The sequence below is a fragment of the Lutra lutra genome, chromosome 13 (assembly GCF_902655055.1).
Source record: "Lutra lutra chromosome 13, mLutLut1.2, whole genome shotgun sequence".
Classification (NCBI taxonomy): Eukaryota; Metazoa; Chordata; class Mammalia; order Carnivora; family Mustelidae; genus Lutra; species Lutra lutra.
Genome location: NC_062290.1, coordinates 36,502,678 through 36,529,239, shown reverse-complemented (window position 1 = coordinate 36,529,239; position 26,562 = coordinate 36,502,678). Strand labels below are relative to the sequence as shown.

General features: G+C 35.5%; 1 long non-coding RNA gene across 1 annotated transcript in view; it reads left to right on the top strand.

Annotated features, from left to right (window-relative positions):
- The window catches only part of LOC125084094 (uncharacterized), a 307,666-nt gene that overhangs the window by 80,248 nt on the left and 200,856 nt on the right, over window positions 1-26,562 (top strand). Inside the window, exon 2 of the long non-coding RNA XR_007122471.1 lies at window positions 5,522-5,629. This is a non-coding gene — a long non-coding RNA (uncharacterized LOC125084094). The remainder of the gene's footprint in view (window positions 1-5,521; window positions 5,630-26,562) is intronic.

The following is a 26,562-nucleotide window of genomic DNA, read 5'->3' as shown; positions in this document are numbered from 1 at the left end:
CAAACCCCTCATTGACTTTCCGTTTTATTAGGAATAAAAGCTGGTGTCTAATTTCTGTAGTAACTTTTAGATGATTACTTTCAGATTATTTATTTTCTGATCCTCTTACTCCTATCTGTCTTTCAACTCACTCCAAATTAACTCTGTCTTTTGCTGTTTCTCTAAAATAATAACAGCAACAAATACACTCCTATTAGACTTATGTTGTTTACTCCTGGAACATTTCCTCCCATGTACTCACAGGACTGACTCTCTTATTCCCTTCAAGTCTTTACTCAAGTGTGTAAAGATTTACTTCACTCCTATGTCTAAAACTGAAATGGTTCCCACACGTTTCTTCTACCCTTTGGCTGCATTTTCTCCTTAGCAGTTACTGTTAATAACTTCTCTGCTATAATCTGCATATGAACAAATTGCACTTTTTCCATTACTATATTCTAAGCATGAAAATCAGTGGTAGCATATAGTAGGTAGTCAACAGAGGTTTGTGAAAAGAATGAGTTGCTGTGTCAAGTTATGAGCTACATAATGGCTACCTCACTGCTCTAGATGAAAGCAGATGGGGGCAGAAGTTAGCATGCAGGAAGTTTATAAGGAGTGTTTTGGGGTCAGGTTGTGTGAAAGAGAAGGGAAGAAAGAAGGAATGAGCAAATAGAAGATGGGCTGCAATGTAGACTCAACAAAGGTTTCTTCCAACAGTGCAGAAAGCTATCCTATATTGTGGCCCTAAGCCACCCCTTCATGCACACTCAACATCTGTAATTGAGTGCAGGCTGCACTGCACTCAGTGAGTGAGTGGGGACTCGGTGAGGCAGCATGGCCAGCTTCAGGCAATTCCAGGTAAGATCAGAGCCTGCAGTTAACAGCACTCCCAGCAGCTGGGTGAAAAGGTCTATGAATCCTGAAAAGGCATCTTTCAGGTGTCCACTGCAGAACCATGGCCTTAGGAACCCTGTCATGTTCTAGAAGGTTTCTTCTGCTGTGAACCACATAGTTTCCACAACTTCAAACCTTCACCCAAAGAGGCCTACCACTTATTTATTTCTCTAGATTAAAGAGGAACATGCACTCCACCTCTCACCCCACATAGTCTCCATATCTTGCAATATAAACATGTTACTTGTTAATTACACTCTTCCTGATTACATCTTCCCACTAGAAGATACACTCCAAGAAGACAGTTTTTTTTTTTTTTTTTGGTTTATTTTCTTCTCTGAACATAATCACAAATGCTTAGAATAGTGCTTATATATTTGAAAAACTTGTGGAATGAGGGAATTTCAGGCTTCTGACTGAACTTTGTGATGTTTTGATTACATGGAATTCTTAAAGAGTGAGGATAGCTCTTTTGACTTCACTGATGTACAGGGAAGAGTGAAGCAGAGCCTGACTTCTTGCAACAAGCCTTGTACTGCAGCCCAAGACCAGATAAGATACTCCAGGGTCATTTTTATAGCAACCGAGAGGGCTGGCAAGCTGACTAGAAAAGAAATGAATCCTGCCTATTCGATACCTAGCAATTTACAGGCACAAGCTTGGTTTCTGGAGGGCTGACGTAGCTCTACTGTCTCCTTCTTTTTCGGCTGGGTACAATTCGGTATTGTCTCTAAGGTGAGGAGATTAACGCTAGGCTTAGAGGTTAAGGAAGAGTTTGATAACAAGCTTTATTGACTATAGTTTTTGCCCCAAGAGTTAATGCAGGGAAGGTGTAATGGAGCTAGCTGCCACCAGAGTGCGCTGTGGGACCTCTTTGTGAGGTTTAGCTTTCCAGTGTAAGATTTCGAGGAGCTTGGGAGCGCAAGCTTTTAAAAACGTTAACGTAGAGGAATTGTGCTCATGTCGTTAATGACTTTGCTTCATTGAGGAAGTACATAGAATGAGAAAGAATGCATTAAATTGTACTTGAAATTTAAAAATTGTAAAGGATATTAATAGAAGTTTCACACAAAAAGATACGTAATATCCCTTAAATAACATAAGGAGATATTTAACCTACATCATAATTTTTAAAATGCTCATTAAAATGACAGAAATAAAATTTTTCACCTATCAGATTTTCAAGAATCTAGAAGTCTGTCCACCCAAGCGGAAGGTGGTGATGGTAGCATTAGTTGGCTCTATTTTCAAGGATGGAAATTTGGCAACATTTTTGAAAGTTACAAATAAATGCATTTACACACTCATAGGATTTTAACCTAGAGATCTACCTCTAAGACACAAATTAACAAACTTTTTTTTAAATCTCAGGAATAATAAGAGTTTTGAAAAATAAAAATCTTGGGGTGTAGTAAATAATTTCAGGTCCATTGGAGCAATAGAAAGACATGAAGCTGACTACAAAGAAGATGCTGTTTATTTTCTAATATAAAATTCCACTTTTGGTGGGGTGGGGTGAAAGGTAAGGCCTATTAATGTGGGCAAAGAGTGTGATCTTTTTTCTTTGTTTAAATGAAGGTGGAGTGGGGAATAATATACATACTTTCATGTATTTGTAGAAGGAAATTTTGCATGAATCCTAAGATGCCAATAAAGTTGGTCTCGTTGAAGGTGGCATAAGGAGAAGATGGAGGCAAGGGTGACAGAAAGACTTAGTCCTATGTAACATTTTGTGAGGCCTGGATTAATCTAAGTGTATTATCTATTCACAAAACAATAAATACATATGTTTTAAATTGCAGGGGGGAAATGTTGGTTTAGTCTTGAGGAAATGTTGACAATTCCACTTATCACTTAAATGCATCAGATACTTAAGAGGTGTTTGTATTCAGTTACCTAGGTAGTTTATAAGTTAGTAATTATCTGCTTGAAATCAATCAGTACTAATAGGTCTGGCCTCCTCGAAATGAATGAGGTAAAGTTTCCTGCAGAGCTGTCCCAGAGTGAACTTGCAGAGCTGTTTGAAGTTTCCCTTGGGATCTCTTTGGTTGTCTCGACTTTCCATGATAATCTTACTCCCCACCACCTCCCATGTTACAGACTGATCTGTCCTTTGGGCAAGGAGGAAAGCATTTAACAAACTATTTCCTTACATTGTAACAGATTTTCTCTAGTAATGCACATTTATTGACTTAATGTTTATTGAATATCTACTAAGAACATGGCGATGAGCCATCTTCTGAGGCTATGAATTTGTCAGACATAAACTTTCCTTTAAGGAACTCATAGTCAAGTAGGAAGGTGGCATAGTCTGACTGCTTTGCAGAATGACATGTGCCATGGAAAGACCCCCTCCCAAAAAAAGGGAAATGATTTCCTGTTACCCAAACTGAAGAAAACCTTTAGATCATTTCATGGATTTTAAAATATGAGTAGGGATTCTCTGGCAACAGGGAGGGAAGGGAAAGAAAACAAACTTCTTAAACAGAAAGAATAGCAGTTGTGAACAATCTGAAAATACACTGCCCATTACAAATGTTGAAGAGTTTAGTATGGCTGGAGTGTGTTTAACTTGGATTTCTGTCATTTTGAGAAGAATTATTGCCACTGTAGCTAATACTAACTACTTGGTAGGTATGTATGTATTAGGTATGTTATGCCATTTAATTCTAACAATAAAACTCTGAGGTATGTTATCTGAATCATAGAGATAAAGATATCAAGAATTATAAAAATTTATCTAGTTACACACATAGGAGTCAAACCTACGTTTGATTCCAAATCCCGTGCTTTGAAGTATGAACAAGTGTTTGCTGAACCTCTCTTATTCTCCTTTCAGAGTCACTCTTTACCTTTCTCCATCCTACTCTCTAACACTGGAAACTAGTCTGGATGGAATTCATCAAGAGACTCTGTGACCTTGGGAGTCCAGAGTGGTTTGTCCTGTAGGTAGGATAGATAGGAAACCAGAGAGAAGGGAGAAGATGAGTGTGGTTTATCTTAGCGCTGCCTCATGTCCTGTCATCTTGTGCTACCTGGGACTCCCAACCGAAGATCACTGTTTCTGCCCAGGGACCTATATACAGCTGACTCCATACATCTGACTCCTAGATGGTAGTAACTGCTCCCTGTTCTCATCTCTCCCAGCCTCAGGGTGGCACCTTCCCTTGCGGTTTCCCAACATATAGCCCCCAGTTTTGTAATAGGTTCTTTATTGGACTCTCCTCAATTATTGTAATGTGAAAGTGCCATCTGTTTTCAGCTGGCTTAGACCGACATTTAAGAAGTCATTGTTATTATCTGAATGAGAGCTAATGAAAGCTTATTGTGTCAGTTGCAGCAGAAATAAAGGGGGTGAAATGGATTCCAGAGGAAGAGGAGAAAAGTCTGAATTTTAAGACGGCTACAAGGAAAGAACAATATTCACTCTTAAGATATGACTTCTATTACGGAAAGAAAATGGGTTTCTCTGGCACCTTTATGTTACACTGCATAGGAAAATCTCTTAAATTTAAAGCAAAATGAGACAAAAGGAGTGGTTCAAACTTGACACCAGAAAGGGAATAGGTTTCGCTGCTAGTGGTGAAGTACATGGAACCACACTATTCATTCAGAGAGGGTGGTACCAGGCATCAGGTCGTGATTCAAACAAGTGATGAGTACAAATTGAGTACAAGAGGTTAGAGGTTCCCCTGGCTGGTGGATCAAACAGTAGGGCAATATCAGCCTGGTTCTGAGGATGAAGGTAAGGCAGCAAGCCTCAGAGGAAGGTCAGCAAGTAACAGGATCCCCACCATGAGATTCAATTCGGAGTCAAACTCCGAGGGCCAGAGAAGGGGGCAAGGGCAAAGGCAAAACGAGAGCTCTCTGGGACAGACTGCAACAAGAAGGGCATGTTGTTGGATTTCTTTTGTTTTCTTAAACCATCCAACTGGGCACCAGACTGGAGCAAGGCTGAGAGTGCTGAAGGTCAAGTGGCTTCCGTTATGACAAGTAAAGGACCGTTATATCCCTTTCATACACAGGCAGCCCAGCTAGGAGGTTTTGTTTAAGTCTCTGATTCCATCATCTGGTCAAAATCTGTATTTTCATGTAATGTCTCATAGTAACAACACTCTGGTGCCTTTGAGGAATCATCTGTGTTCTTCATCAGAGTCTCACAAGCTGAAGACTATAAAGTAGTACAGGCATAAAACTGTTGCGTTACTAAATTGCTTCCTACTGAGATTTCTTTTGGTGGTGTTAAAAAAATTCAGGATGCAATATTTTCAACGTACTTTCTGGAGTTTAAGGTATTTTGATTTACAGTCTCCAAGGACAATATGTAGAAAATGGCTTCCTAAATCAACACACCAATTACTTAAACCAAATGGGTAGAAATGCTGGCACTGAAATAATAGTCCTTTATAAAGAATATATTATAGGAGATAAAAATATAGATGTCCCTTTGACTTAAACATTGCTATATTAATCATTGCGGTATAAATGATAGAGATGAAGAGTTTACACTTCTTTCCTTTGTGTTGAACATTCTGATAAATGGGTGTGTGATGTGACAAGGAAAGATAACATAATGAATATCTTACTGTGCTTGAATGAACGTTTAAAAAAAAAAAAAAAAGATTGACACCGTATTTTGTTCCAGGTGGGAATAAAAACAAGCAGTTCCTGGCCGGTGATACTCCAGTTAAGGGTGTCTGACTGACAGCATGTTGGCACCAGCATTGAAGGAAGTGATGGGCTTTCGCTCCAGGTGAGTACAGTTCTCCAAGATATAATGGGTGCATCTTTCTGATTTTTATCCGTGGAACTCAGAAGATAACTCCAGCAAGATTTTTACCCTCTTAAAATACTGGAATACTGCATTTCTTCAAAAATATTATAGCTGTAAAATTCTATCATACTTTAAAGTCAATGAATATATATATTTTCCTCTTTAAGTGATCAAACAGGTAACTCTGAATGGCTTTCTTTCTGAACTGGGTGTCAAAATGCTTGAACTGTAAGTAGAACGAAAGATGAAATTTCATACAGTGTTTGGGGGTTAAGAAGAAAGCCTATTTCCAGAAGTGACCAGTGGGAATAGAGTTAACATTAAGCATTTGAAATTGACACACTGTTCTGTAGCCTTCATGAAGGCACAGGAGGGCTGAGTTAGCTATGAGGACTCCAAATTTTGTCACTTCCAAAATCATGCAATTAGAGCAAGTAGATAACCCAGTAACTCAAAAGACTCCTTGACATCTGGTTTCTGAATGACATGAGATCAGAGGTAAGGGTCAGACATACACATATTCTAATTACGGTTCTCCATGTATGTACCTTCATGAATTCTTAAGCCAAAAGGTAAGCATCATTTAGGGACCTCAATATGAAGCTTTTGTGGGCTGAATAGAATAGGCTATAGATTTAAAGAATGGAAAACAAATGTTACACAACTTAATTTTTTAAATTTGTAAGACTTACATACTAGGCCAACACACATGTTAATTTACATATAATTTCTGCCTTCCACAGATTTAAATAAACAAAGAAGGTAAGCTAATTAAGCCTACAAGGGCAAGTGCTATCAAAAAGATGTAAAGAATATGCAATAAGTACTTATTCTACTTAACAATTATGTAATAATCCTTCCTTATGTCACAGTGATTCTGTACCTAGTGACAATGAAAGGGGGAAAATTAAGAATATCTGAAAAGATCTGAGCAAAGGATGTTTCTCATAATCTGTTTTAGTAGCATTGAAAATGATAAACAACCCAAATACTTAACTGCACTGAACTTATAAAATAGATTTTTGTTCAAACTGTGAAATTCTATAGAACTATTAAAATGATTTAGAATAGTTATGAAAGAAAGAATGATATTTTTAAATTTATAAAAGCAGTTTAAATGTTATGTTATGTTTAAATAACATAACATTTGTGTGTTTATGGAGAAAAGGCAGAAGAATATGATTATTTTATTTATTTTTTTTTTTTACTTTTTTTTCTGATGTTTTCATACTGGATGTTTTTCATATAATCAGAAAAAATACAACTTAACCTTGAAAATTTTTTCATAAGAAAATAGGATCATAGAAGAATAAGATCATGAGAAAATAAGATATTTCTTCAGAGATTAACAATCAGGTTATGTGGGGCACCTGGGTGGCTCAGTCAGTTAACCGTCTGCCTTTGGCTCAGGTCATGATCTCAGGGTCCTGGAATCGGGCCCTGTGTCGGGCTCCCTGCTCAGCAGGGAATTGGCTTCTCCCTCCCCCTCTCCCTCTGTCTCCTCTTTCTTGCTCATGCTCTGTCTGTCTGTCTCTCTCTCAAAAAAATAAATAAAATCTTAAAAAAAATCAGGTTATGAAAGAGAATTGGAGTAAAATCCTGTATTTGTGTAAAATGTATTATCTATACAGATAATGAGACAGAATTTAAGTAAAACCCTGCATTTGTATTTTTAAATGAATATATATGTATATTTTTTAAAAGAACATATATATGTGCTATGTATTTATTAAAATATACCACTTTTTTCTTCAGATAAGAGTTTAGGAAAGTCAAGTTAATTCCTATTTAGTAGATGTTTAAAGTCCCCAAAGAAAGACTGAAATTTGATAAGGGCCTTGAAGGTTAACTATACAGAAATGTGCTTTCATTAGTATTAATAACAAAATTTGACCTGTTGAAATGGATAAGATTACATATTATGTTTACTTTTAAATAAGAGTATAAAATGAAAAGTATTGCTCTACTTTTCATCTTATAAAAAAATTATAGTATAAGTGATACTCATTGAATGAATTTGAATATTGATATTTGTTTCAAGCTTAGAATAATCAATTTAATGTACTAAATGCTATCTTTTATTACATACTGACATTTTGCAAATACTACTACATTTTTAACAAAAATTACATTAGTGTGTGATTAATAATATGAACATATTCATCAAATCTTTGAAAGTTAGTTATATCTCATTACCATAGTTTTGTGCAATTCTTATCTGACTTCAGTGGTGCATAAGTAGGTCATATATTTATCTTAAAAAATAATAAAAGAAAAACTCTCATTCTCATGTGAACATTTCATTTTAAAACTAAATTTTGTGAAGAATAGCCACGGTGTCCTCTTTCACAGACTTCTCCATACCTATCTTTCACGGAGACTATGGTTTCCAAGTCCATACTTTGCTCTTATTTTCCCTGTATATTCTGCTTGAATGATCACGTACACCCATGGCTTTAATATTCCCAAATTTGTTACTCTAAACCCACACTCCAATTATCCACTAGCGCAATATTCCCAAATGAACCAGAGGTATCGTTCTCACGTAGGCTATGTTTCTTGCCTTTTTACTTCAGATTCCTCTTTAATGTGGTCTCCTCTTTCTACCTTCCTCAATGTCAAATCTGAAAAAGGAAAATCCTGCTCCTAGGGAAGGATTTAGAAGGAGGTGCCCAAATTGACTGAGTAGGCCTGAATTGTCCTTAAGGGGCAGGAGAAAGGACAAGTTTGTTAATGTCATTAACATATTAATAACAATAATAATTAGAAATTTTCTCCCTTTTTTTCCTATTATTTGTGAATTTGCTCTTAGTAATTCCTTGTCATTCCCTTATCAATGCCTCTCCCCACAACATGCACATTATAAATACATGACCTGACATTAAGTTGAAATGAGAAGAATGGCAGAAAAATGTGTAAAATGGTAGTTAACCAGTATAGGTGTGGGGTGACAGATTGGTACTTGTCTTAGGCTCAAATATCTACTCTCCCACAAATGAGTTATGCACTCCAGAGTCTATGATTCTCTTTAAGCCTTTGAGTCATAAATTATTCATTCTAAATTGTTCCAGTTCTAAAAGTCAACTAATACAGTGTTTGTGGAAAACAGTCTATAAATGTTTAAGCATTTTGTGGGTCTAAGCCTCGATTGTTATCAACCATAGAGAATAGATCCAACCTATCAAAATACTTAGATGCGTGCATATGTATAAACACAATTATATATGCACATAGAAAAATAGACTACTTCTATTGAAGTAGTAGGATTAGTTGTTTCTGCCATGAAATCTAGCTTTTTGGTAAAATACCTTCAAGTAGGTATTTGAAGAGAAAGTTTCTCCCTTTTTACTTTAATGTGTGTGACCTGCCCATCAAATTAACACAGTTCAATAATTCAGGAGGTGTTCTCTCTGCCCTTTGATCACAAAAGAAATTCAACTAGGGAAAAAATCCCAAGATAATGAAGGCAACACAAAGCACCTTCCTCTTACAAAATCCACTCAGAAAATAAAAGTGGTATGAAAATTAAAGACACAGAATATTAAGATAACATTGATTCATTGATCCAGAAATTATTTCCAACCATATATTAATAACATTCCATGACCTGAAATTTAGGCTGCAGTGAACATCAACACAGCAGCAAAAATTATTTAATATTGCCAATAACTGTAGTAATGTTGAACTTTAACAGTTGAAATTACATTTTCTGAAGTACTGAGAATATTTTGCAAACTATAACATTAAAAATTGTCAGGAGATGAGAATGATCAGATGAATCAGTATTCATTAGACATTAAATAATATATGTCTAGAATAAATCAAAATAGATTTCACTTTGGTCGCACTGAAAGCACTTGGAGTTCGAAATAATGTATAGTAAAATCTGGGAGAATTAGATCCCCATAAACCAAAACTCAACTGGATTTTGTGTGCGTGTGTCCTTTATTCACATATCTCAAGAAAATGCAATAACCTGAAAATTTACCAGAGCTAAGGAAGGAAGGAAGGAAGGAGAGAGACTCAGTCTTAAAATGATGGTTCTGAATAATTAAAACTTGTGATTAGTCAAAAATGTTAAGCATCTATAAAATATACATTATATTCCCCTCAGGTCTAAGGAGATAGACATGAAAGTGTTTCTATCTTCAATAATGATCCTCCGTGAGAGGAAATAAGCTACACATAGACAGGACTGAACAGTATGTCATTATGTACACATATCATACATATTTAGATAACTATTAGTGTCAGATGCCAGAAGATAAGGAGAGATCAAGAGCCAATATCTTTCTACAAGACAAAATTTGATTTGTGTTTCAGCAATTGAGAGGAATTCTTGAAATAAGTTGATTTTGATAAGTTAAATGGATGGTGTGCAGGCTGAGAATGATATTATAGAGGGAGGGGAAAATTTATATGCAAACAATGACTTTGAGTATAGAGAAGACAAAGAAAAGAGCATCTGGCAATTTTTGTTGCAATAAAGGGTAACAGTACTGGAAAGAAAAGCATAGAGATTAATTTTGGTGGTCTTTAATGTTAGCCCAAGGAGTGTGTTCTTAATTTTATATTCCCTTTCTAGCAATCTTTGAACTTTACACTGTATTGGACCCTAATACCATTGAGAGTATAAATGCTTGCAAAATCTTTTTCTAACATAAAATGGAAATACTCAAAATCTCATACTGGTTGAGTATATAAATAGTTGTTACCAATCTCTTAAATTTAGAGGAGTGTGAGTCAATAAGCAAAACTTACCTCCTAAAGCATGCAAAATATAAAACTTAAAACTTTTTCTTACCATCTTTAAATACATTTAATTTCCAGAGCAAAGATTATTGGTCTTAGGGTTAGAAATCTGCAGTACTTGGAACTATCAAAACTAATGTTGGTATAGTACAAAAATTTTTTACCATTTGTAATAAAGAGAAACTCAAATTCATGATGACATAGTGCTGAAAAGGTTTAAATTGCAAATATTATGAAGACAACAATGCATATATTATGAAACCATACAGATATTCAGTAATCGTTATCTTTTTTTTGAAAATGTATTTATTCATTTTAGAGAGGGGGAGGGGCAGTGGGAGAGAGAGAGTCTCAAGCAGACCTCTCCCTGAGTGTGGAGCCAGGCGGGGCTTTATTTCATGACACTGATTTCATGACCTGAGCTGAAATCAAGAGCCAGACACTTAACCGACTGAGCCACCCAGGCACTCCAAAAATGTGTTCTTAAAAACATGGTTAGTATTGTCATCTGCTGGATGTTTGGGGGGGTGGGAAAATGAGAACTGATCAAAGAAAATATAATATTTCTACGTAATGAGAAAAATGAAAACAATGCTTTTGAAAAAAGGCTAATGTGAGGTGAAGCAGCTAACTTTCTGGTTATTCAAACAGATAAATCAATCTCCCTCAATGATCCTTTAGATCATATAGAACCTCCTTCAGTGTTTTATACAGAATATAAGACTTCAAATACAGAAAACATTCGCAGCTCCCCTAGATCTATGACCGATGCTATAGAGGAGGTTATATTAAATTCAGACCTTAACAATAGTAGATGGTAAATATAAAAAAATCCCTCTTAAGGCAATTTCTTTTATCTTAATGAGAAGAATTTCCTCACATATTTAGGTCTCACTTGAGCAGATGTTCCTTTATATGAAAGAATAAGAGATCTTTACCATTAAACTTTTTTATTATATCTTAGGTATGTGATTAAAGTACTTTTTTGGTAGTTGTTACAATATGCTATAACAGTTAAATACCATCATCTGTAGTACAGACCAGTATATGCCAGGTGCTGAAGTCAAAGGTCTTGGTACTCCATATTGACGACATGGAAATTAGAGTGAACATATTAGACCTATGGAAACCGACATTTTATTGCCAGTAGTAGAGATCATTAGCATCTACTCTGGGTAGGAGTTGAACGCAAAGACACAATGTGCTTCATCTCCAAACATATTTTTAGTATTAGGAACAACCGATTTTACAAAGGTTAGAGGAATTTGTGATGTTCCTATCTTTGTACTGAAGGCTATGAAACTCTAGCTTTCAAATTTCTTTCAGTGAATCCTAACTTTTCAAGGCAATTGTTTTAAGACACACACACACACACACACACACACACACACACACACAAAAGTATCTTCGGGCTCTTTGAAATTCATTTTTCTGGGAGATGGTTTTCCTTGCAAAAGTGTGTCATATGTAACACTGGACAGATAATTCTTTTCCACAAAAAAAAAATACACAAAAGAATTTGAGCAGGGGACTTCTCTGTAGAATGATCAGCGTACTTTATTTTTAAAATAGTTTTAAGCAGTTTTGGAGCACTACAAAGTGTTCTACTTCTTAAAATTGCTTTGTTTCTTAAAAATAGAAATTCATGGGATGCCTGGGTGGCTCAGTGGGGTAAGCCTTGGCCTTCAGCTCAGGTCATGATCCCTCTCTGCCTGCCTCTCTGCCTACTTGTGATCTCTGTCAAATAAATAAATAAAGTCTTAAAAAATAGAAATTCATGATCTAGCAATCAAATAGTATTAAGAGACTTGCAAGAGCAACAGAATCGCATTTTGCTCCATTCTATCTATACTATAGTCACATCGAATAGAGAACAAAGTTCACCTCTTCTCTGTTGGTAATTACCTTATTTTTAATTAAACATGTTTATATTAGCTTGATTAATATTAAACATTACCTATTAATTTCCTATTTTGATACTTATGCAGGATAAAGGACAGGCACCCCAATCACAGGACTTCATTTCCTCTATCTACTCAATATATTGAATCAAATTGTTTTAGGGAAATCAACATTCAAGGTTTAAATCATGATTATATAAATGTTGCTTTCTAGGTTTCTAACTTTTTAGCCCAAGATGCTTTTAATTGTCATTGTTTTTAAGATTATTAATGACTCTTTCATTAATGACATTGCATTGTCATTAATGTCACAATTGCAATGTCACAATGACATTGTGCATGACATTAATGACATGCACAAAATGATGAAAATACTTGAGCTCCCCACTATTTATGTTGTGATCACACTCCTCCACACTTTCATCCTTCTCCCATCTATGTCCTGGCTCTCTGCCTCGGCTTTTCTCTGTTGGATTTCTTGTTCCTGCATTGTGCTTATGATTATGAAAGTATCACGCCAATGCCAGCCTGATTTTATTTTGGAGACTGATATTTTTTGTGCTAAAAATTTAATTTCTTTAGTTTCATCTTAGCTGTCATCCATTTCTCTTTTTATTGGTTAGCTATTGGACCTTCTAGATTACTCTTTTCCTATCTTTAAAAAAATCTTTTTTTTCCCTTAGTTTTACTCTTTGGGAAATTTCCTTGACTTTATCTTATACTTTTCTTGGATTAAAAGCAAAATCCTTTTATTTAGAAAAAAATGAGATATGCAGAAAAGTTGTTGGCAGTGGGGGAAAGTACAAATAATATGTCAGGATCTTTTACCTAGACTCTCTATAGTTAACATTTGTGTCTTAGCTTTCTTTCTCTATATATTTACACACTCCCCTTGTATCAAGCATTTTTTTTTCCTTAATCATTTGAGAGTAGGTAGCATACATCATTATCCTTCACCTTTAAATACTTCAGTCTGTGTTTCCTTAGAACAAGAATATTCTCTTACATAATTAAAGTAGGGTAATTAGCTTCAGTGAATGTAATGTATAATATTTTGATATAATCTATTGCTGGTATTCCAATTTTATCGACTGAGCCCATCCTTCGTAGTATGTTTTCATTCCAATATGGGATACAGTCTAGAATAATGTATTGCATTACCTTGTATTAAACAACAAATGAAGTATATTAAAAATTTGGAGTTTGTTTGAAGAAAAATCTGTTCAAATTAGGCAGCACCAAACACGAGTTGGTTAGGAACACTGCAGCCAATAGGAGCTCAAGGATAGACATTTGCAGAGAAAAGGGAAAAAAAATAAAGTAAGGAAATTTTTTATTGGCTATAGCTGAAAGCCTATTAGCAGCCCACTTTATCTGATGTGTTGTTGGTTTTTAAGTTTTATTTATATATTTTTAATTTTTGATAACTTTTTCGATTATCATAGCACACATTCTTTTTCTATATCACTGATAACAGTAAATTTTCTGCCCAGTTTTTTTAACTTCCTATTGTCTGTTTATTCTCATTACTTTTGGGTCTCAGGTATAGGTCTCAGTAATGCGGCAGTTTTCTTCAAACGACTGACATTTTGTTCTCCATTTGCATAAAGTGCGATGTTTGAGTAGGAGTTCAGGTAATATAATTTGGCTGATCATGTTCTGGAAAGCAAGCAAGAGAAGTGGGTTACAGGTTCCTTGATTAAGTATGTCCACTTCATATAAGAGCTCTGTCCAAAGTCAAGTGTACCAGGTTTCCTTTCTCCAGATAGACTTAGAATTAGGAATTTGGGGGGTAGGAGATGACAGGAAATGGAAAAGGAATCGCCTTTCATCCCCCTGTGGGGGATGAAAGAGTGACCACTTTAGAATTTTATCAATGTTCCCCTTTTTAGAATTGCATCTCACCCCTGTCTTCTAAAACACTCTGTTATTCCACGAGGTGGGCCACTGGCAGGTTCTGTGGGTGCATAGCTGACTTCTCACCATACTCCACACTATGAGCACGTGGGCAGCAATTCCTAACCTCTGCTATATCAACCGTCTTTCCTCTGTTGCCTACCTTTCGCAATGTACTGACGTACAGTACGGAGATGAAGGATATGACTCTGAAACCAGAATGCCTGGGCTTGCTACATGCTGAATATGTGATCAACAAGTTGCCTAATGATTCCACCACTCTATTTTATCACCTGTAAACAGGAGATGGTGATGGGATGTTATAGGTAGGAAGTGAGCTTAGAATAGGGCCTGCACACACCAAGGTTGATAGCAGCTGACACTATTACTGTCATCTCTCTTCCACTAGTATCTCCATTTTCTTTCAAGCTCCTGTTTTTCGGTCAGCCCTTAGTTGACCTTTTGTTTGTTTGTTTGTTTGTTTAATGATTTTTGCTGTCTATTGAGGTTTGGGGGTGGGACAAGATATTAATAATTCATCAGTTTTTGGTTTCATCTTAATAAGGTTTTAATTATTATTTATTATTATTATTATTTTTATTTTTACTCTGGAATAAAATTTTTTGCGTGATGACTAAGCTCTTTCAGCATAGTATTTCATTTTATCTTAGGAATTAGAATGACAACTTTTAAAAAAACACCCAGATTAATTTTAGGATTTCATTTGTCTATATGAAAATTACTCATTTTTTTTTATTTTAGAATTTATGTTCTCATTTATTTTATTTTATTTTATTTTTATTTTAGGGTATTTAATTTAGAATAATATGTATGAAGTGTTCTAAAATCTTATGTCATTGATTACTGTGATTTTGAGACATTGGTACTCTCTGTATGAGAACTCATATATAGGATGATCTAAGGACACCTTTCCAATTAATATTATAATATAAAACTTTACAAAAAGACGTTCTTATTTTACTATGTATAACCTATTAAAACAGCAATAGAGTCCTTATCTTCTGTGCACTGATATTTATGTTATAGAAAATCAGTTATTTAAATATTTATAAAATGAGAGTTGAGAGCAGCACTTTTGAAAAGCAGTTAATAATGAACAGACATCAAGGGAGCTATCATTATAACAGCAAAGTGCTTTGCAACTCCAATAACTTCAGCAGTGTAGAAACAGGCCATCAAATTTAATTAAAAGCAGTCAAAAATAAACTGAGAAATTGAACTGTAAAAAGCTGTCCTTTGCCAGGAGCTGAAGGCAGAAAGAAAGCAAGGCAGAGCCTTGAAAGTAGTAATGAATTGATAAGCCTTACTGCCTGAACTTGTAATGCACTCTGTCAGATTTTAGTTTCAGTTAAACTAGATTAATAGGGCAATCACTGATTCTCTATCTTAAATCCTTCTTCGTCATCCCCCTATTATAGGCTCCCATGATAGATGGAAGCCTGAGTGGATCAAAATTTCAATTCATTTCTTTGTTCAATCATTTTTTAAATAATGCTGGCATCTACATTTGCTGGACACCAGCATTCTCTGTGATATTTTAAAAGCAGAAATAAATTTAGTGACTGACAGGCTGCAGCCTTCATTTCCAAAGAGGCTTAATTCCTTTTTATTCACCAGAGCTAGAAATCCCCTGGAACGTGAGGGATTGACATCTCTTTCTACCACTAGGGGCTACCATGGTGAAGTGAATGATAAAGAGAAGATTACAAATTTATTGTTGCTTTAAATGCTCAGATTAATGTGAATCTGCAGAAACAGTACCACAAGGACAAAAACAATTTGCCCTCGATCATTTTATTTTTATAATAATGTTCTTTAATGAAGCTAAAGCTTTCCTGCTGTGACCTTATTATGTTTTTCAACATCAGTGAGAAATAGAGTCCTCCGAATTGTAAGAGAGCTCATGAAACAGCAGGGATATTGAAATAGAGGATCAATTACTTTTTTGCAGTAATTTTGAACTTGAAATGGCTACAGCACAGCCTTTGTAGACAAGAAGACAAACCAACTTATTGAAAAGCCGTGTGCAAATTATACAGATCTCCAAATGCTGAGATAGGCAAACTGTTCTTTTCTACTACCTTTCAACGTGATTACAACATGCCTTTAAGGAGCAAGCACTCAAGATTATGTTGCAAAAGAAACAAACAAACAAAAAAAAGAAACAAACAAAAAACAAAAATTTTGATATATATTTAAGAGTCCTTCAGAAAATTGATAACATCACTGTTCACAGGTTAAATCTTACTCATTTTAACCTAAAAAAAGGATCTTTGACTATAGTCAGAATTTAGACGTCCAGATGAGGATGGAAACAGACAAGTGTGTAGATCTTATAAATATAACAGATTGTTGCATTCATGAAATATTGTAATTTGTGAAGTGCTTCCAGATTCATTATGCCATTCAATCCTGGCAGCGATCCTTAGAAGCTCAAACAGGCATTGATACCTTATGAAGGCAGCAGTAAGGAAGCCTAAGGCTGGGACGGGTTAAAAGATTCACGCCAGGTCATGGCACCTACCTAACTTGCAGCTGGCACCTGCACCTACGTGATGAACCAGTACTCTCTCCTTTCAGTTTTTGCAAGAACTCCCAACTTTGAAAATGCAAATCATTTAGCTATAATAAAGTCAGTGTTACCAGAGTATATAATTTTCATCTCCATCTGCTGCATTCAGGCAGGAACTTCTCATTTGTGCTGATATGGGAATCGCATGGATCAATGGACCTTTGGAGAATGAAAGTGCTAAGTGTACTTTATCTGAATAACTGTCCTGCAACACATGCAGGACTTCACATCTGTCTACGGGTTGGGAATCTGAGATGACTGGTAAGGAAGGCTAAGATCCTTCTTCAGAAAAGGGCACTTGAATTGAAAACCACATTTTTTTTTTCCTGGACAGGGACTTTCCTGCCAGGGTGGGGCTTGGGCAAGACCCTCAATCACCTTGGTCAATGAGATTGACTTAGATTGAGGGTCAAGGTGATAAAGTCTTGAAGCTTCTTAGAAGGAAGAGAAATGAACTTTCAAGATTGGGATCACAAAGTTACACTTATGCAACATAAGTGTAAGGAGCAAAGTACTGAGAAATTTGGAGGAAAAAATAGAATTCAAATAAGTTTATTCATTTTTACATTTTTATAAATCAAATATTGCCTTTGAGTTGGGTATTTTAGCTTTTTTTAAAGTTTTAGTTGCCTCACATGAGTCAATAAAAAGTTGCCAGATAATATTCTATCTCCTCAACATTGAGATTAGGATCAATAAGTATGATAATAAAAATGGCATTCACTGAGTTATGACTAATGTGCCAAACACTTTTCTAAGAACTCTACATGTATTATAGTGTAAACACTGTAAGTATATAAATTATTACTCCTATTTTAAATATCAAGGGGTACCTGGGTGGTTCAGTCCGTTAAGCGTCTTACTCTTGGTTTGGGCTCAGTTTATGATCTCTTGGGTCATGAGGTCAAGGCCTCCACTGGCCTCCAAGTTCAGCAGGGAGTTGGCTTGAAGGGTCTCTCCCTCTGTCCCTCCCCCACTCTCAAATAAAGAAATAAACTTTTTAAATAAATAAATACTAAGACAATAATATACAGCAAATTTAGCTTACCTAATTAAAAACTGTTAAACTAGGGGCACCTGGGTGGCTCAGGCAGCTGAGGGTCAGACTCTCAATCTCAGCTTGTGTCTCGATCTCAGGGTTGTGAGTTGAAACCCTATGTTGGGTTTCACACTGGGCAGGGAGCCTACTTAAAAAAAAAAAATCAAACTGCAAAGCTGTTAAGTGGTAAAGTCAGGAGCTTTTGACTTAATAGTCCTTGCCACTTTTCAAGCCATTCCCTTAAAGGAAATAATAATGAATCTCCTTATTTGGACAGTTTTATTTGAATTTTAAAAATAACATTTGTCAAGCTCACAAATTTATTTGAATTTCCAACTAGAATGATATTAATTGAATAAGCCCAGAATATTTTGGGACAAAGTCCATTTTGCTCTTTGAGATAATGTGAAGAAAACAAAATTTACATTTTAATATTATGGTTATTTCCATATGAAATGCAAAATATATCCAATAATCCTCTGTGACCTTGTATAAGAATGGTTGCTATGATATACAGAGATATAGTACAAAAGTCTTTATTGCACAGGTTTAAGCAAGGACTTCAGTTGCAACCACTTATTAGAATGTGGTTTTGAGCATGATAGAATCTGTTATAAACTATGTTATTACTGAGATCTTCATATATGTCAACTATGTCTGTGTCTATGTATATGTGTCAACTATGTCTATACATACAGTTGATTTACATTCCATATTTGTGAATTTGTCTACTTACTAAAATGTACTGATGACCCTAAAATCAATGCTCATGGAACTTCCATGGTCATTCAGGGACATGCAAAGAGTGGTGAAAATATGAGTCACCCTGCACATTTTCCCCTAACGTGGACCAGGTGATGCTCTGTTGTTTTGCTAATATTTATAAACAAGTGTCCATTATATGCTCTACCTAGTTTTATGTTTCCTTTTTGTTGGCTTATATAGTATGTTCACTGTTTAAAAATAGCCCCCAAGTGTAGTGCTAAAGTTCTGTCAGTGTTCCAAGATAACTGAGATTCTCTTTATGGAGAGGATACATGTGAAAAATAAGCTTCATTCAGGCATGAATCAGAATGTTGCCAGCTACAGATTCAATGTTAGTGCATTAACAATGTATATGAAATAAGTTATCTTTAAATAGAAACACACTTAGAATACAGTTATGTCTTGAATGATTGAAAATATTGTGACTGAAGCCAGCAGAAACCTAATCCTATATTTTCCCTAGGAGCAATGCTTCAGTACTCACCAGTTTATTACTCCCTGTGACTTCATAGAACCTAACTCCTGTGAATAACAATTGTATATCTTATCTCTCTATCTTGGCCAAAACAGAAAAGATTCCAATCCTTTCCAATTTGTGTATCTTTCCAAGTTTCGTCCAAATTATTTCTATCATCAAGTCAAAGACTGAATCTATTTACTCTATGAAATCTCTTGTAAATTTACTTGCTGGAAGAATGTATTACCTATCACTTAAAACGATAGTATCGTCTTCAAAATAGCTCCACTTAAATTATATAATAATCCTGATATCTATGCAGCAAGAACTGTGAATGGGCCAAATGAGAGTCATTTCTCACAAAACCAACTTCTTGAGGTATGCTCAATATTCCTAAATTAAGAAGAAAGGAGGGGGTAAGGAGGGAAAATAATTGTTAGATAAGATCCAGAAGAAATGAGAGTGAATGAAATCCAAGGTGTGTGTGTAGAAGTTGACCCCAGAAAGGAAGAGGCATCTTTTTCTGAAGACACAAAGGTAGAGACAAAAATGAAGGAAGGGATAGGAAATGATACAGAAAACAAACAAACAAAAAAACCTTGAAAGGAGGAAACCTACAGGTGATTAGATTTAATGATTTTTAATTTTCAAAAATAAAAGATGGGCAACGTTATCTGCAGATGTGTTACTTATTGTACACCCTACTATACAAAGCCTTGCTTGGAAATGGAAACACAGCAAAGGTGAATTAAAGACATTGCATACATATCCCTGTGAGACTATGATCTCATACAAGATAATAGACTTTACACAAATCCTTGTATCACATTACACATTAGACTATATGCCTAAGAAAATACAAATAAAAGGCTATACGGACTTTCCTGAGAATAAAAGGAAATGTTGTCTTCTTATAGTTTCGAAGCTCCTAAGCGAGTTCTCCTTAAAAAGCATGTAAATGAAACTGTATGTTCAGGAAGCTAACTCCTTTGTGATGGCTTATTATATGATATCTTAAAACTTGAGAAGAGTGAAAATGCTTGTACGTCTTTCGTATTATTTGTAAATACTCTGTAATTATAAAAAGCTGATGGATTTTGTAGATTGTAATGAGATGCAGGAAAAAGCATTGAGCTATATGAAAATTACTTAGAAAACCATGTGAGCTGTCAAGATTGTTTTCCCCCTTGTAGAGTCTATTCTTTGTGACTTATTCTAGTGTATTTTTACCTTAACATATATATTTACAAATAAAATCTAGTGACGTTATTTCAAAATAATTAACTTAAAAGTAATATATTGTATTACTACTTTTATTAACTCTCTTTTTAAATATATCAGTTTGGAAAAAATGGAAGGCACAAATGGGTGACAACAAATATAAAACACTTCTGTTACTACTTAGAAAACTATGAATTACAGATTATATTTGGATATTTTCTTTATATGTATGTATGTAAATATGTATATGTTTTCATATTATCCATCATATTTGTATTTAATATTTTTGGAAGCTTACTCAGTACTTCATTACTTAATTGTTTAGTTATCCCTACTTTATAGATGATAAAGATTAGGCTTAGAAAGGCTGCATAATTTGTTTAAGGCCCTGTGACTATCACTGTGGCATAGCCAAGATTTAAACCTCATGCTACCTGAAACTCATTATCTTTTTTTTTTAAGATTTTATTTATTTATTTGACAGACAGAGATCACAAGCAGGCAGAGAGGCAGGCAGAGAGAGAAGGGGAAGCAGTCTCCCTGCGGAGCAGGGAGCCTGATGTGGAGCTCAATCCCAGGACCCTGAGATCATGACCTGAGCCAAAAGCAGAGGCTTAACCAACTGAGCCACCCAGGTGCCCCCTGAAACTCATTATCTTAATACAATATAGGCTGCCACACTGTATTGTAAGCTATTCTTTTCAATGATACATATTTTTGTCTTCTACAGTTTATAAAACCTATTATTCTTAATGATTTTATAAAAAAAAATCTCTTGTATCAGTTCCTGAATTTTTTCTTCTTTTTTAAAATACAAATTTCAGTAGGTAAAATACAGTGTAATATTACTTTCAGGTGTACAATATAGTGATTCAATGCTTCCATACATTCCATCCATACAAACAGTATTTATCACAAGTGTATTCCCTAAATCTTTAAGAAATCCCCATTATAATTTCAGTTGTTTCTAATTTTTTCTTTATTAGAAACAATGTTCTAATACATATGCACAAGTGCCTTTTATAACTTGTCCCCTTATTTACTCAGAATAAATCCTAAGAAGTAGAAGTGGAATTACTAAATGAAGGTTTAGGTACCTTTTACCCTATAAAATTGCCCTCCAGGCAACCATACTGGTTTATAGTACAACTAAAAGTGCATAGGAATGTCCCTCTCCCCATACCCGTGCCAGCTCTGGGCATAGGTTTCTTTTAAATCTCCATCAATTATATGCAATTGTCTTTAAAAATCATTTTAAGAAATGTAACTCTAAAATTTCAAGTGCTTTTAGAGAAATTATATAGGTTAAGGGAAGAATTCCTGGAAATACCATTTCAAAATGAGACAACCATTTTTTAGAGATTGATTTTTTTTTCCAGCATAGCAATAAATCCAAGCATTTCAGAATAAGTAATTTTTATTTCCACTTTTTTCTAGTTTACACTAACATCACTGCGTGACTCTGACTTAGTAAATCAATGTCCACTCTCTTAAAGTTAACCAAGTTAGATTGATTCAAATAAAAGACATCAATCATTGCCCATGATTTATCATTCCATAAGATTTTTCCTTTTATTTTTCACTTAAATGATGTCTTTTCAGTGCCAGGATATAGAAGGGAGTAGTAAAAACATTTAGAATTGACTTAGATTCTAAAATAAATCAAATTGTTCCAGTAATTTTCTGAATCTGCAAAACAGAGCACAGAGAATTAATGAATTAGGATTACTGAATGAAACAGGGCTCCGTCAGTCTTGGCTTCCAGTGAACATGTATTTCCAAGAGGGAGAATCCAAAATGCATTGCTTCTCATGTTTGCATAGTCTTGGTAATCTTAATGTTGTTACTTGCCATTATTGCAAAAGTCTGCTCTCTTCCATGTAATTTGTAATATTAGTCAAATGTTGCTTTCATTACTTGGACTGTATGATTGATATGCTGGGCATGAAGAGCACAGTTATCTTTAATTCCATTTCCTTTTGGCAGAGAGAGATATACAGAATATAGGCTGACAACAATTTGAGCCAAGAACCAGACTGTCCCAGAATATATAATCTCTTAAGTTTTTCTCAAAAGTTTTTATAAACACTTGCTGACAATCCATCAACTTATTTTTTTAAAGATTTTATTTATTTATTTGACAGACAGAGATCACAAGTAGGAAGAGAGGCAGGCAGAGAGAGAGAGAGGGAGAGGCAGGCTTCCTGCTGAGCAGAGAGCCCCATGCGGGGCTCGATCCCAGGACCCTGGGATCATGACCTGAGCCGAAGGCAGAGGCTTTAACCCACTCAGCCACCCAGGCGCCCCTTTTTCTCAAAAGTTTTATTGTGAAGGAAAATATGAGTGAAGAAATGCTGCAAGAAATGATATCTTATTCAATTTCTCTGGATATTGTATATGGCATGTTTAATGAAGCTTAAACTATATTTGGAATCATGACATATATAGACATTTAACATCACAACTATCCTATTGACATCCTTACCACGTTTTTCTTTATTTTAAACTATAAAAGTGTACTTGATTATTTTCTACATAACAAAACTGTACTTTTTGTGAAGCCCAATGGGATTAATTTCTCTCAAGCCTCAATGCCAGATGGCTCTGTGTTTCCTGTGAGAAACATGTTTTTAAGTTATGGACGCCATATATCACATAATGGACCCTGTTTTTGAGTAGGCTGCCAGGATGCCCAAACTTAACAAGGGTTCAGAAAAGGATCCAAGACCTTATGATATGGGTGGAAAGCATTAACCTCAAGTTGTATTTTTTCTCTCCTACTCTTTTTGCTTTGGTTATTTTTATGCCTGACTTGCATTTCTTTCTAGGCAGTGTCAAGTCCCACTGAAAATTATTGGGATGTGAGAGGTCTTAAAACAAATTAAATAATTATCTTATTTGAATACTGAGCATATGAAGCTAACATTTTTATAAATGAATAGTTTGCTAGCTAGGGTGAGGGAAAGGAAGGATATATATTTAGACAATACTATAAAAACAGTAACCATGTAAATAGAAAAGGGCATGGAAATTGAAAACAAAAGCAAATACAAAAATCAGATTTTCAGCCTGAGGCATATATGTGGTCCCAAAAGAGAAGGGAGGGGTAGAATAGAAGGAGAGGGAAATGGTTGTTTTTAAAAGTAGGAATTACAAGTCACAACTGAAATGAAAAGACCAGGGAATTCTAGTGATCAGGCTCTGAGAAGAGCCAGTACAAGAGAATGTCACTAGACTAAATTATTCCAGATCTTGTCTCCTGAAGCAATGCTCTTCATTGCCAACCCATGACTGAAAAAGCCTCCAGGCATTGTTTGTCCATTTGGACCTGTGGGGATGGAAACAGGGACGAGTGACACACACAATAAGGTGGGCAACAGAATTTAATGTTATAATTAGTGGGCATATAATAAAATATATTAGCCACTTAGAATGTCTGTATCAGGACAGAGTAGACAGGATGGTGGAGTGAAAACTATCTTCCCTAAATCCCTCCATAGTAATGGGTATGATTATCTTTTACCTTTTTGCGCTTCTCCTGGAGCTACTCCCAATCCATCTTAGAACAGGGGCTTTTGCAGAGGCAAGAGATATGTAGAATCCTGGCTCCATGCTTGTAAAATGACATGGCATGATGCAACCAACTGAATATTCTTTCAACTGCTGAAGCTTAAAGATAGACTAAGAGATGGAACAGGAGAATTATTCAAGGCTATATTCTATGCTTGTCAATGGAAGCATGTAATCCGGAGGAAAAAGACAAGACAAAACTATTTTTTTTTAGCCTGATAAAAGTTTTTTTTTTTTTTAAATTTTTATGGTGGTTGTCACTCCTTTATAAACACTTTTAGTCAATTAACCTCTTTTAACATAATTTTCCATAACTATAGAATGGCATAAATGAAACATTTGGAAAGTATCAAGCATGATGCCTAATAAAGAGTGTCCTTAAAACAAAACAAAACAGGGACGCCTGGGTGGCTCAGTTGGTTAAGCAGCTGCCTTCGGCTCAGGTCATGATCCCAGCGTCCTGGGATCGAGTCCCGCATCGGGCTCCTTGCTCAGTGGGGAGCCTGCTTCTCTCTCTGCCTCTGTCTACTGCTCTGCCTGCTTGTGTTCTCTCTCTCTCTCTCTCTGACAAATAAATAAATAAAATCTTAAAAACAAAAACAAAACACACAACTCCATTTCATAATTTCTAGCTTTACCAGATTTGAGAGTGTGCACATGGTGTAGGGGGAGGGGCAGAGGGAGAGAGAGAGAATCCTGAGCAGAGTTCACACCCAGTGAACGAGAGACTCACAGGATGCTCATTCTCTCCACACTGAGATCCTGACTTGAGCTGAAATCAAAAGAGTTTGACAGTTAACTGATTGAGTCACCCAGGTGCTCCAGCGTAACCAGATTTCCTAATTGGCTTTTCTTTAAGAAAACATTGCATTTAGGGAGATAAGCCTACAATCCCATAATTCTAGTACTCCCCAAATGGAATTACATGGATAACACATTCACTTAGAAATTTAGAGGAATGTATTATTATTAGGACAGATTCCCACAGCTTAACAAGTTCCCTGGTGGAAGCTAAGAATGTCATTTGGAACTGCTGATTCAGTGAACCACATTCTACGAGTAAACAGAGCTAATGATTTCACAGTATAATTTCTTAGAACACACATATAACAATATTTTTGTCTACTCTGTAAAATTTGAAAATTGACCAACACTTGCTTATGTAATTGGTTTTCCTTCTTTCTTTTAATGTCTCCTTCTTTGTCTTCCTCACTCAACTTACTCATTCATCCTCCCCAAGTTTCTCTCTCGTGCTCTCACTCAGCATTTTCATCTACCTTCACAACTTCGAGTTAGGTCCCAAGTAGTTAGATTTTCATTTTTTTCAACGTTTTTCCTAAAATGAAATCTTTATCTCTACTCCCTGTTTTGCAGTATTTTCTTCATTCCCACAACCTCTTTCAACTTAACTGTGAAACTCTAACCTCCTCAAGGAACTCCTTATTGTACGTCAGCAAAGCAAGAGCCTGAAACTGTTGATGGGGACAGAACTTGAAGCAATAAGTAGGTAAAGACCATCTGTAAGAGTTTTTTTAATACGGATCCAGACCAGCATGTTTCCACTGCCAGGTCTGATAGCCAAGTACAATTTAACTCTATAAGTTGTTGAAAATTGAAAGGAAGTTGTGAAGAAAAAAAATATATATGACCGTTTTTTTTTAAAATATCATCCTATCCATTATTTTCTTTAAATATTTAAGTAACTTGGTACATATTTTGAAAAAGTCCCAAGAGAAAAGAAAGATACAGAAGGAAAAGTTCATTTTCTTCCCACTTTGCTCTCCTTCCCTCAATTCTACTCTCTGAGGTAAACATGTTTTCCAGGTTCCTACACATCCTTTTAAGGTATCTATGCATATAAAGCACATGTGTACGAGGCACGCTTTTTAAAAGTTATAACTGTTGCATTTTGTGTACATTGTTTTACATCTATAATTGTGTCTTAGAGAAAAAAGTATGTATTGACCCTTTATGTGATTTTAAAAGAATAGCTGCAGTTAACATTTGAAAATTGTTACTTTGTGTCAGGCACTGGCTAAGTCCTATATATTCCTTATTTCTTATAACTATTCTAAAAAAGTACCATTATTACATCCTTCTCATAAATGGGCAGACAGAGCCTGAAGAAATGAAACAAGCTATGGAAGCTCGCCCAGCTAGTAAGTGGCCAGACAAGTGGATTCCAGAGCCTGCTATGGTGTCCATCATTCCCCAACTTTGCAGGAAACCTGACCTGAGCAGGCTAGGAGGGAGAGGGAGTGGAAGTTTGTTGAATTAGCTAACGGTACTCTTTAGTAATAACTGTATACATTGACTTAGAACAAATAGAGAAATTTCAAAGAGGGGATATGTATAATTGAGCTGAATATTTTTGACTGAAAAAGGCTTTGTAGGGGCTTTGATGCAGATCTGGAACACTTCATTTTTAAAAAATTGTTGTTTTCTGTTATATTTTAGCTTTTTTGATGGTGACATCATAACTGGAATAAGCTGGAGCAGCAGGAGGCTGCGACAGTGATGAGAGAGAAAATACATTCTCACTCACCGAAAAGGATGGGTACCAAGTGGAAAGATATAAAAAGGACTCTAGAGTTAATTAAGAGTTCCAAGAAAGCTCATTAACTTGTTCTTAATAGTGAACAGCTTTTTATCCATGGAACAGCTTGGCATCCATGGAAGGAGAAGGCCCACGTGATGTTCATTTGCAAGGTCCTGCGT